The sequence below is a fragment of the Nanorana parkeri genome, unplaced genomic scaffold (assembly GCF_000935625.1).
Source record: "Nanorana parkeri isolate BGI_ZX_2015 unplaced genomic scaffold, ASM93562v1 scaffold1852, whole genome shotgun sequence".
Taxonomy (NCBI): Eukaryota; Metazoa; Chordata; class Amphibia; order Anura; family Dicroglossidae; genus Nanorana; species Nanorana parkeri.
The window spans coordinates 157,309-169,394 of NW_017308120.1; the positions used below are offsets into that span (position 1 = coordinate 157,309).

At 50.2% G+C, this 12,086-nt stretch overlaps 1 long non-coding RNA gene across 1 annotated transcript in view; it reads right to left on the reverse strand.

Moving 5' to 3' along the window:
• Positions 1–218: 218 nt before the first annotated feature.
• LOC108799903 overlaps positions 219–12,086 on the reverse strand; it is a 14,577-nt gene continuing 2,709 nt past the window's right edge. The window contains exons 2-3 of the long non-coding RNA XR_001942057.1: positions 7,460–7,463; positions 219–302 (exon numbers count right to left, since the gene is read on the reverse strand). This is a non-coding gene — a long non-coding RNA (uncharacterized LOC108799903). The remainder of the gene's footprint in view (positions 303–7,459; positions 7,464–12,086) is intronic.

Sequence of the window (12,086 nt, forward strand, 5' to 3'; positions counted from 1 at the left end):
CAAAAACTCCTTTCTTTATCTTTTCCCTCCTTCCTTTGTATCCAGTGATATTCTGTATTAGTGGAAAGGGAGGCACCCAGGGGAACAGTTGCAGTGGGTGTTGTTTTGCAGTTAGTTTTGAGGTGGGGCCAGGCTGCAGGTGACAAGTACAAGAAGGCTGAGGGAGAGCTGACACATTGCCTACGGCCACACCACCCTGAATGCGCCCGCTCTCATATGATCTCAGAAGCTAAGCAGGGTCGGGCCTGGTTAGTACTTGGATGGGAGACTGCCTGGGAATACCAGGTGCTGTAGGCTTTTGCCTTTTCCTCCAGTAGAAAGGGTCACTCTCCTCTATGGCTTTTCCCATGTGCTTGTTTTTTTTTGAGACCAGCGCTCCGCAAGCCCTGCTGTGCACCTGGGCGCTTTGAAGGATCACCCCCTCCGCCCTCCCCTTTTCTTCGCCCGCTTCCCCTCTGCTTCACCCCACTTTTCAAAAATCATTTTCTCTCTTTTTCTTTCCCTCCAGGAGCTTGCCGCCCCATTCTGCAACCTCCTCCTCCTGTGCCACAGCAGCAGTGCAGGAAATCAGGCCGCCCAGCTAGCCTCAGCCTACGTCCCTCTCCCTCCCTCATCCCTCGCCGCTTGCCGGCGCTCTCCTCAGCCCCCTCGGCTGCCCAACCCTGCCGTAGAACCAAGTGGCTCTGCGGCGCTGCTTGGGCTGGAGAAGAAAGCGCCGCCAGGACAGGCAGGGGTGATCAAAGCCCAGCAAGAGGCCACGGGGCCCAGGGCCCGATCTGGTTATAACCGCTGTAAAGGGATCTCTGTTCTATATAAGTGGTTGGATATATAGACAATGACAGCGGTTACGGCATCACACGGGACCGCATTCCCTACACTCTATGATAGATGATTACTGTACATTCATATTAAGTGTTCTTGACACATCTTGAGACTTCAATACACTAAGAGATCAGCGATAATCCCGCAGTGTAAACAAATTGGCATTATAATAATTAACACGGAAACCAAATATTGATCGCTGTCTCATTGAGAGTCTCGTAACAAAACAGAATCTCAGACGATCGAACTGAAGAAAGCATTTTATTCCAAAGTAGAAAGGAATGAGATACAAGATTAGGATGAAACTTGCGGAAACTGTATAAAGGCCTAAAATACACGAGGGCTTGGTATGAATATTGTACAAGTCGTCTTTGCAGGCCTGCTAGTGGCCGAGCCATTTTACGGAAGCACCTCCATTGTCTGATGAACTACTGCTGTAGACTGTAGGCTCCTTTGGCATAATGTTCCTCCACCATGTTGTGCTTTAGAAGCTTTTTAGCACAAGATATACCATAAAGTCCCAGAAACTGTCGGCTGGTCTTTCTCAGAACCTTCTAGTAAGAGTCCTTCTTAGCAATTTTCTTATGATTAATGGGGAAACTCTAGAGGTGTGACTCCACTGGTGGCTTGGTGTGTCAAATGAGAGCAGAGCAGGTGCAGTAGAGTATGGGTGGATCATCTTTGGCCAGACAGACCATCTCAGGTAAGAGAGAGTAGGTCTATGATATATGACATTAGTATGTGGACACCAGCTCATCACACCTAGCTATATGGCCAAAGTTATATGGAACACCTTCCAAATGTCTGAGTTCAGGAGTTTCCCATGAAGGATACTGTACACACTACAGCATACAAAGACATTGTAGACATTGTGCTCTTCCAACCTTCTGGTAACAGTTTGGTGAAGACCCTTTTCTGTTCTGCCATGACTGTCCCCTGTGCACAAAGCCACCTCCATACAGACATGGTGTGACCAGTTTGGTGAAGACCCTTTTCTGTTCTGCCATGACTGTCCCCATGCACAAAGTCAGCTCCATAAATAAATGGTGTGACCAGTTTGGTGAAGACCCTTTTCTGTTCCACCATGACTGTTCCCTGTGTACAAAACCAGCTCCATAAAGACATGGTGTTACCAGTTTGGTGAAGACCCTTCTCTGTTCCGCCATGACTGTCCCGGTGTACAAAACCAGCTCCATAAAGACATGGTGTGACCAGTTTGGTGAAGACCCTTTTCTGTTCCGCCATGACTGTCCCGGTGTACAAAACCAGCTCCATAAAGACATGGTGTGACCAGTTTGGAGGAACTTTAGTGTCCTACTGAACATCTTCCAAGATGAACTGGAATGCCCATTGTGAGCCAAGTGTTCGGATCCAACTTCAGAGCCTCCAAATGGGCACAAATTCCCCCAGACACGCTCCAAAATCTCGTGGAAAGCCTTTTTAGAAGAGTGGAAGCTGTTATAGCCACAAAGGAGGCCCAACTCAATATTAATGCCCCATGGTTTTGAAATTGGATGTTTAACAAGCTCATATAAGTGGTCATGGTCAGATGTGACCAAACCTTTGGCCGTAGAGTGGCCCAGTCATGAAAACTCATCCTGTTTGGAAGAACAACAGGAAGCTGCAGAGTTGCCACTTGGGCCAAGATGACACGAGTACACTTTAGGCAATGACACTATGCAGTCGTATTGCCCCCTCTATGTGGCCACCATGTTCAGTAAGACTTGACATGCAATAGGAAGGACTACTAATCAATGCAGCGAGCTAATGTTGCTGTCAGAGGAGAAGCTGGACATTCCGTCACCCGGGGCAAAGGCTCAGAGTTGCCCCCCAATGGAGAAGTTCTTCATTCCCACTCCCAATGGCACCCCTCCTAAAGCGGCACCTGGGACACATGTCCTGGTTGCTGGTCATGTGATGTTTGTCGAATGTGTTCCCTAAGCAATGGCAACATTCAGTCTTCTGGCTGCGGCTCGGAAGCTGTTACGGCAGGGGTGCCCACAATTTGTTGTGTTAAGATCTAGTTTTCAAATGACGAGCTACATGAGATCTACCAATGAAAAAAACCCTCCCTCGCTCTCTCTCTCCTGGCGGTCTCTCCTCGCTCTCCTGACTGTCTTTCCTTGCTCTCTCTCTCATGGCTGTCATTCCTTGTGTTCTCTCCTGGCTGTCTCTCTTCGCTCTCCTGGCTGTCTCTCCTAGCTGTCTCTCCTCTCCCTCTTTCCTGTCTGTCTCTCCTTGCTCATCCTCCTGGCTGTCTCTCCTGGCTGTCTCTCTTCGCTCTCTCTCCTAGCTGTCTCTCCTTGCTCATCCTCCTGGCTGTCATTCCTTGTTTTCTCTCCTGGCTGTCTCTCTTCGCTCTCTTGGCTGTCTCTACTTGCTCATCCTCCTGGCTGTCTCTGCTGGCTGTCATTCCTTGTTTTCTCTCTTGGCTCTCTCTCCTGGCTGTCTCTCCTTGCTCATCCTCCTTGCTCTCTCTCTCCTGGCTGTCATTCCTTGTTTTCTCAGCTGGCTGTCTCTCTTCGCTCTCTCTCCTGGCTGTCTCTCTTCGCTCTCTCTCCTTGCTCATCCTCCTGGCTGTCTCTCCTCTCTCTCTCTCTCCTGGCTGTCATTCCTTGTTTTCTCTCCTCTCTGTCTCGCTTCGCTCTCCCGGCTCTCTCTCCTGGCTCACCTTGCTGTATTTTGCTGTGTAAACTAACATTCTTTGATGTAATACATAGAGGCACTACAACCCCCAGTATCCCCCAGAAAGGTGTCGGGGAGCTCGGCTCAGCAGACTCAGACTAATAGGGAATCATGTGTGCACAGCTAAATAAATATACCAGAATGGAATAAAGGGGCCGCCATTCCCCCCCTTCCTGATCTACCAGCATCAGCTCTGAGAGCTACTAGATCACCCTCTACCTAATGGGCACCCCTGTGTCACGGCATAGCGTTGTATTTCGGTACGATGGGCACAGATCTGCCATTATAACGTCTCCGGGTGATATTGTGTTACGAGAATGTATGTGTTGCCCGGTATCACTGAAGGGATTATTCAGCAGAATGCGCCGCAGCTGGCACAGCAGACCCCCCCGATCATGGGATTCCCAGGAAGGACACCCGTAGTCACTGCGTCAGGAGTTTCTGAGCGTTCACCGCGACGGTTCTGAGCTCTTCTGGGGTACAAATAGAAGTCACTGAAGGTAACGCGACTCACGCCGGCCTTTCAGAAATGAGACGTCAGCTCGGAAAATGCCAAAGGAAGGTTGAAGCCTGAGTGCCGGGAGCAGGTCGGGGGGTCTCCGGATCGGGACCAAGCGAGCGTGGTAAGACCTGAGAATGGACAGAGACGCCGCCGAGCGCCAGGGGGGAAACTCTGCCATTTACAGGACAGAAATGTGAACTTCGAACCGTCTGGCAAATAAGAGAGCTGTGAGCAGGCCCGGATTCCCCACAAGGCCACCGAGGCCCGGCCTCGGGGCGGCAGGGCGCAGAGGGGCGGCAGCGGTGTCCTTGTGGGAAAGTTTCCCTTACTACATTCAGTCCTGCTTTGTACAAGCTGAGCTAAATGTAGAGTGAGGGAAGCCGATTTTTCGTTTACATGTGAAATCGACGATGTCGCCGAGATCACATGTAAACAGTGTGCAGCCTCCTCTCCCCTCCCCCCCTCCACTTACCTCTCTCCTTTGGTTCCGTCCTCCTCCGCCGAGTCCCGAGTCTCTGACTGCAGTGAGCAGAGCGGCCGGGTTATAAGTAACCCTGCCGCTCCGTGTAGACTGTATACAGTGAGAGGGGAGAGCTGTGCTGTGCCGTGCCGTGCTCTTCCTCTCTCACCTGTCACAGGAGTTCCAGCACCTGGGTCATGGAGCAATGGGGTCCTGGTGGAAATGGGGTCACGGGGCACTTGGGTCATGGTGGTAATGGGGTCATGGGGCAATGGGGTCCTGGTGAAAATGGGGTCACAGGGCACTTGGGTCATGGTGGTAATGGGGTCCTGGTGGCAATGGGGTCATGGAGCAATGGGGTCCTGGTGGAAATGGGGTGACGGGGCAATTGGGTCATGGTGGCAATAGGGTCCTGGTGGCAATGGGGTCATGGGGTCCTGGTGGAAATGGGGTCATGGGGCACTTGGGTCATGGTGGTAATGGGGTCCTGGTGGCAATGGGATCCTGGTGGGCATGGGGTCATAGAGCAATGGGGTCATGGGACAATGGTGTCATGGGGCAATGGGGTCATGGAGCAATGGGGTCCTGGTGGAAATGGGGTCACGGGGCAATTGGGTCATGGTGGCAATGGGGTCCTGGTGGCAATGGGGTCATGGGGCAATGGGGTCATGGGGCAATGGGGTCATGGTGGCAATGGGGTCATGGTGGCAATGGGGTCCTGGTGGCAATGGGGTCATGGGACAATGGTGTCATGGTGGCAATGGGGGTCATGGTGGCAATGGGGGTCATGGTGGCAATGGGGTCATGGTGGCAAAGTCACCCTCCCCTATCGTGAGAATTGAGGTTGGGGGGGGGTCATCAATGTCAAAGGAAGGAAAGTATTCTCTTGATGGGTAATTCAGAAGGTAGCTGGGATTGGGTAAGTTTTGGGGGCCCAGGGGTCGGGATGATACAATCAGATTGTAATGTGTGTAAGTGGAGAGAAACCTTGGGATGGGTATGAGGGGGGCACAGCTGTTATTGGGCAGAAGGGTCACATGACTCATGACTGTTGGGCAGAAGGGTCACATAAAAGTTACCTGTGATGAGATAAATGAGGAAGTTGTTACATTGTTTTCTTCTTCTTGTCAGTGTGATTTTCAGATGATGTCATCACTGGGTCTCTGAGCTTTCCTATGCAATGCAGGCTGATCATGGCCGGTGGGAGGGGCTGGCTGTACATAGCTTTCTGAAACCATCACAGCACCCTGCCTCAGTACTTCTCTTGAGAGCCCTCAGCCCTGACGCAAGCAGGGGGCCGGTTCTTGGGAGGAGTTATGCAAATGTCGAAATGCCTTGATGGGTGGGGTGTCAGTCTGGAGGAGTGGGCGTTTCTAGTCAGGCTGTATTTGCATAGGTAACGCCCACACGTGATGCTGAGCCGCCATGATTGAGAGAACTGAAATCCAAGTGACTTGCTGCAGCTTCTAATGCACATTGTGAGATGTTACCAGTGTGCGGTGACATCAGAGGGAGGAGGCGGTACAACTGTGCGAGACTGAAGGGAAGGACGGAGGTCAGATAGAAGACTGATCAGATAGAAGACTGAAGGGAAGGCCGGAGGTCAGATAGAAGACTGAAGGGAAGGACGGAGGTCAGATAGAAGACTGAAGGGAAGGCCGGAGGTCAGATAGAAGACTGAAGGGAAGGACGGAGGTCAGATAGAAGACTGAAGGGAAGGATGGAGGTCAGATAGAAGACTGAAGGGAAGGACGGAGGTCAGATAGAAGACTGATCGGCCCCAAAACTGGGAGACAAAACACAGACGAGGAGGAAAGAAGAGAATCGGACACACAGGCGGCTCTCAGCCAATGACAGTCCTTCCTGTGAAGCAGGTAAAGCTCATAGAATTTGACCCAAATTTTAGGTAAAACAAAAACTCTCAATGTTTCTCCTCCCTAATTATAATATTTCAGCATCTTTAAAGGGATATCTCAGAATTAGAAATGCATCGGACCCGATGACGGCTCTCAGCCACTGACAGTCCTCCCTGTAATGGGGATAAATCTAACATTTTGCCCAAATTTTAGGAAAATGACTCAATTCGGATCCTCCCTAATCATGGATTTTTCAACATCTCTAAAGCCTCTGAGAAATGACAGAATTCGATATGCAGTCTGATGATTGGACCCAACGACGGCTACCGGCCTCTGGCAATCCTTCTTCTGAAGGACATAAATCTAATAATTTACCCAAATTTTAGGAAAATTAAGTCCCGGTGTTTTTTCTTCCCTAATCATGAAGTTTTCAGCATCTTTAAAGACGCAGTAAAATAACAGAATTAGATATGCAGCCTGATGATCAGACCCCCAAGGCGGCCATTGGCCAGTGCAGTCCTTCCTGTGAAGGAGATCAAACTTATCAAATTTTTACCTCAATTTTATGAAAAATTCAATTTTTTTTCTCGCTAATCATGAACTTTTCAGCCTCTATAAAGGAGAACTATGTGGTTAACACTTTTCCCCATACTTCTCCTTAGGGTAACGGGAGGACACAAACTAGCGTCCTCCCGTCACCCTAGGCTCAGTAGGGAGCTGCTGCTCGCGGTATACTGAGACGCCGCAGCTGAAGTGGATCCCGACAATTATGTCTGGATAGCCCAGCTGCGTGACTGACAGCTGGCTCTGCCTATCTAGAGACAGAGCCGGCTGTACCCGCCCCCTCCCCCGTCCGATCCGCCAGTCAGCGCTGGAGGATCGGAGCGGGGAGGGGGGAATCCAGCCCCTCCCCCTGTCACGACAGAGAGCTGTGACAGGATCGAGAGGCGAGCGAACGCCGGTATGTGTTCTCTCACCTCCCGATCTACTGAGCCGACCTTTGACAGTCTCATTGTCACAGGTCGGATAGAACTATGAGGTGAGTGAAAAGCCCCTCCCCCTCATAGTTCTCCTTTAAAGCCCCAGCGATGCCCCAGAATTTAAAATGCAGTCCAACCATCCGACCCAAAAGACGGCTCTCGGCTGTTGACAATCCTTTTCTATGCTGGAGATCAATGTAAACATTTTACCCAAATTTTAGGAAAGTCAAGACTCTCAGTTTTTCTCCTAATTTTCCTCATCTTTAAAGTCTCAGTGAAATCCCACAATTGGATACGCAGTCCGATGATCGTTGTACCGGAAGAGCCTTCAATGCCTTTCAGCAAAAAATGTTGTGAAAATCTCCCAATTTTCCTAAATTTTAATTAAGAAATAACAATTTTTGCAAATTGATTCAAGTAAATGAAAATTTTCCGTCTCGCCCCAATTTTTTTTTTAATGATGAGTTTGAACTCTCTTTTATTCCTGAACGCGATCCCTTCCCCCGCACTGGATGTATGAAGACTTTTTCTTTTTTTTGTGGTCTCATCACATAATCCCGAGACGACGCGCGACACCCAAACAGTGCAGGCCGAAGCCTCCGCGGCAGTGATGATATCGGCCTTGTGTGTCCTGCGCTGATTCTCAGCAATTATTCCCGGGAGCGGCTGACGAGATCTTCTACCCATTAGGAGATAAAACCTCCTGACCAAGGCGAGGGTCGTCCTCCCCGCGGCGGGAGAGTCTGTCTAGACGCAACACCAGCGACCGCTCGGGAAACATTCGCGCTAATCTGTCATCGGGTTCAGTCTGCAGACTGTGTGCGGAGACTCAGAGTGCTAGGCTCGTCCCTGTGAGTGTTTTTATCTCGGCGGCCCCGCGGAGTGTGCTGACCTCGGGGTGACAATAAAGTTATTCGGAGAGGAAACGCACAACGACTGCTCGACCAATGCTTCATACGAGCGCTACATCAGCGACACGCGTGTAAGTCTGTTCCTGGGGCCCCGCACTGCACGCATACCGGGGACTAACCAAACTACCCACAATCCCTCTCTGAACCCCGACCTGGAGGACTGGTGTCGCTATACATGAGACTGCTGACAATGCCTTTATCTGCTTTTACCTCCAGAAGGACGGCGCCATCTTTGTTCACCCATCACCCAGTGTCACCATCTACTTCCTGCTCAGAGATGACACAATCATGGAAATCCTGGTGTCTGTTCTTGGCTGCGAAAAAAACTTCAAAAACAGGATGTCTTGCTGCACTCCTAACCAGAGTAACCCCAAGCTGGGTGGGTGCTTGTAGTGACCACGGAAGGCACCGTGTGAATCACAGAATAAAGGAATAATGTCACCAGCACACCAGTTTTTGTTAGTCAATGATCCATTTTAATGGCACATTGCCATCCAATACACAAGCGCTTTCGGGGCCGCAGGGGGTCCCCTTCATCAGGCTCAGAATGACACTTCAATAACAGATACATCAACCTTATATAGGCATCAAACAGTGAGAGAAAAAAACAATAAACCACTCCCATACATAATGACATCACTGGATCCATTCCCGCCACAATAGATTCAAAAATTCGAAAACCACCACCAACCTTAAGCATTGCAGCTGTACCAGGGGAGGGGAGACTGAGGAAATGCTTCCTCCTGGCTGCAGCAGACTGATGACTGGGGAGGGGAGATTGTGAAAATGCTATCTCCTGCCTGCAGCAGACTAATCACTGGGGGAGGGGAGACCAAGGAAAATGCTTCTTCCTGCCTGCAGCAGACTAATCACTGGGGGAGGGAACACTGAGGAAATGCTTCCTCCTGGCTGCAGCAGACTGATCACTGGGGAGGGGAGACTGAAGATGAGATCATCTCAGGCAAAATTACTGATTGGAGCTCAAAATTTTTATTGACAAATGGTGGGGCTTATGTGATAAAAGGCGGAGCTTGCCTGATAAGTGATGTACATTGTGACACGTCAGGATATATAAATGACTATAAAGCCGACCTCCGCCCTGCAGCAGTATATACTGTATACTAGGGATTCACCGATACCGAGTAGTACTCGCCCGAATGCTCCGATGCCTAGCAACCAATACTTCCTGTGTCATAATGCCGGTCGCTGCGTCATTACACGCTGCCCAGATTCCTGATTGGAGACGAGAGAGCATGGAGCCGACTTCCCGGCCAATCAGGAAGCCGGGCAGCGTGTAATGACGCAGCGACCGGAATTCTGATTGGCTAGCAAGCCGGCTCCGTGTTCTCTCGTCACCTAGTGACGAGAAGCATGGGGAAGGCTTTCTTGTTAATCGGGAAGCCGGGCGGCGAGTCATTACACGCCACCTGGCTTCCGCAATGCGACAAGAAAAAAGTATCGGTGTTCATACTCGGTACCGAAAACACAATATCGGTCCATTTTTATTAAACATTCTAATAAATAATCTTACGGGCCGGCGAGCGATCGGAGTGATTTGATTGACTCTTTAATACTAATATCATTTTGATGATGCAGGATGCTGTCAGCGTGTCCTCACCTCATTACCGCGGGGCGGAGGGGCCGAGCCGCCGCCGCCGCGAGGTGTAAATACCGAGTGATATATCTGAGTAATAATAACGTGCGTCGGAGGAGTCGAGATATTTTCTCTGCCGCTGACATTTGGCGAGGAGGACTTTTCAATTTCCTTCTCTATTAATTACCTCCATCGGTGTGTGCGCGCGCGGCCTCCTCAGGAGGCTCGTCCTCGCCGCCGATCTCCCGCCTGACCGAATGGCGCAATTTATTCCCAAGCTAGCCGAGGTAGGAGGATGGAAGAGCCTGCAACATATCATCATCATCATCATCATCATCCTGTACAAGGTCATAATGAGTATAAGGGGACAACAATTGTCTGCTGGCAGCACTGACACCGGAAACCCCACAGCAGTCCTCCAGCAGAGCAGAGTATTCTCGGGAGAGGAGAGTTATAGAGGAAGGAGCAGAGTCCTCTGTATCAGTCTCGTTCTCTGTGTCTTTGGACGTTGGCGGGTCAGAGTCGTTCCCCGGAATCTCTGCTCATTGACACATTGTGTCTCGTGTTCCCTTCCTCCGATGATGATAATATTAATAACATTCAGCGTTCTGAGCGGCCTGCGCTGTGATCTTGGCGAAGGTTATGCATGATGCAGCACAGAGACGGTGCAGACGTCCAGTCACCCTCCGGAGGCAGATTGCACACGTCTCAGCCCGGCAGACAGAAGCCTCCTTTAGCAGCAGAAGTGCTGTCTGTGCAGTCAGAGCAGATGCCCCATATGGAGGCGGAGGTCCCCTCATTTGTTTGGTATCTCGGGGCTGACAGCGGCACATCTGTACCTGGTCAGGTGCTTGATTACCAGCGCGCCTCTAACAAGCACGGCGCCGTGCCGCGGAGCGCCGCAATCTGCGGCTCACTGAGCAGAAACACAGACGAAAGCTTTTCCTGAGAGAGAGAGAGAGAGATCGCCTCCCGGAATTATTAACCTTTTACTGCAGCACTCGGCTTCAAGTCCCTCTTATGACGGCCTCGCGTGGCGACGGTTTTATTTCCCGTGACTCCGCCGCAAACTCACCCCCTGCGTCATTCTGAATGACATTAAACGGTAAACAGGAAATCGGTTGTAACAGATATAAAAAAAGAACTTCTCATTAAACTGTAACGGAGATAGAAAAAGATTTCACACGTGTTTTTTTTATACATTGTTACGAGACTACAAAGTATATCTAAAAGTTTATAAAGAATATAAGTTATGAACGCCATCCTTTGATGTAATCATTCCAAAATAGGGCATAATAATAAGAAAGAACATTACATTATGTATAACTCTATCAAGTTACATTGTATTACATACACTATATTGCCAAAAGTATTGGGACGCCTTTACACACACATGAACTTTAATGGCATCCCAGTCTTAGTCCGTAGGGTTCAGTATTGGGTTGGCTCCGCCCTCTAATGGCATCCCAGTTTTAGTCCGTAGGGTTCAGTATTGGGTTGGTTCCGCCCTTTGCCGCTATAACAGCTCCGCCTCTTCTGGGAAGGCGTCCACAAGATTTAGGAGTGTGTCTATGGGAATGTTGGACCATTTGTGAGGTCAGGTACTGATGTTGGGGGAGAAGGCCGGGCTCGCAGTCTCCGCTCTAATTCATCCCAAAGGTGTTCTATGGGGTTGAGGTCAGGACTCTGTGCGGCCAGTCACGTTCCTCCACCCCAAACTCCCCAGCCCCCGGCTTTGTCCTTGTGCAGGGTAACTGGTCTTGTCTCCGCCCCCTCCTGTAATAAAGACTGATCACTTCTACTCTCTCTCTTTGTGCAAGGTGACTGGTCTTGTCTCCGTCTCCTCCTGTATTAAGACCGCTCTCTCAAATTGTGCAGGGTGACTGGTCTCCTCTCCGCCCCCTCCTGTTTTTTCCTGTAGTGGGCGGGGCTTGCTGGGCTTCTCCCACATCTCTGCTCTGTGCACAAGCTATGGACAGCACAGGCTATGGACAGCACAGTGATGATGCCACTGCTACTTTTTGCACGGTAATATCTGGGTTCGCAAAGCCATTTGGTGCGCACAAAGTGGATTTATATATCCAAGTGAAAATTCCTGCTCGGCTTTACCTCGGCTCAGAGCGCGCACCTTTAATTCCTGCCATCGGAAGCGCTCTGTATGATCCAGGTGTGAAATGCTCTCATCCTTTCCTCTATCTGGGATTTAATGTCGGAGAATACCGGAAAGCAATAAAAGCTCGTTGTGATAATTCATTAATTGCGCTGGCAATTAAGCA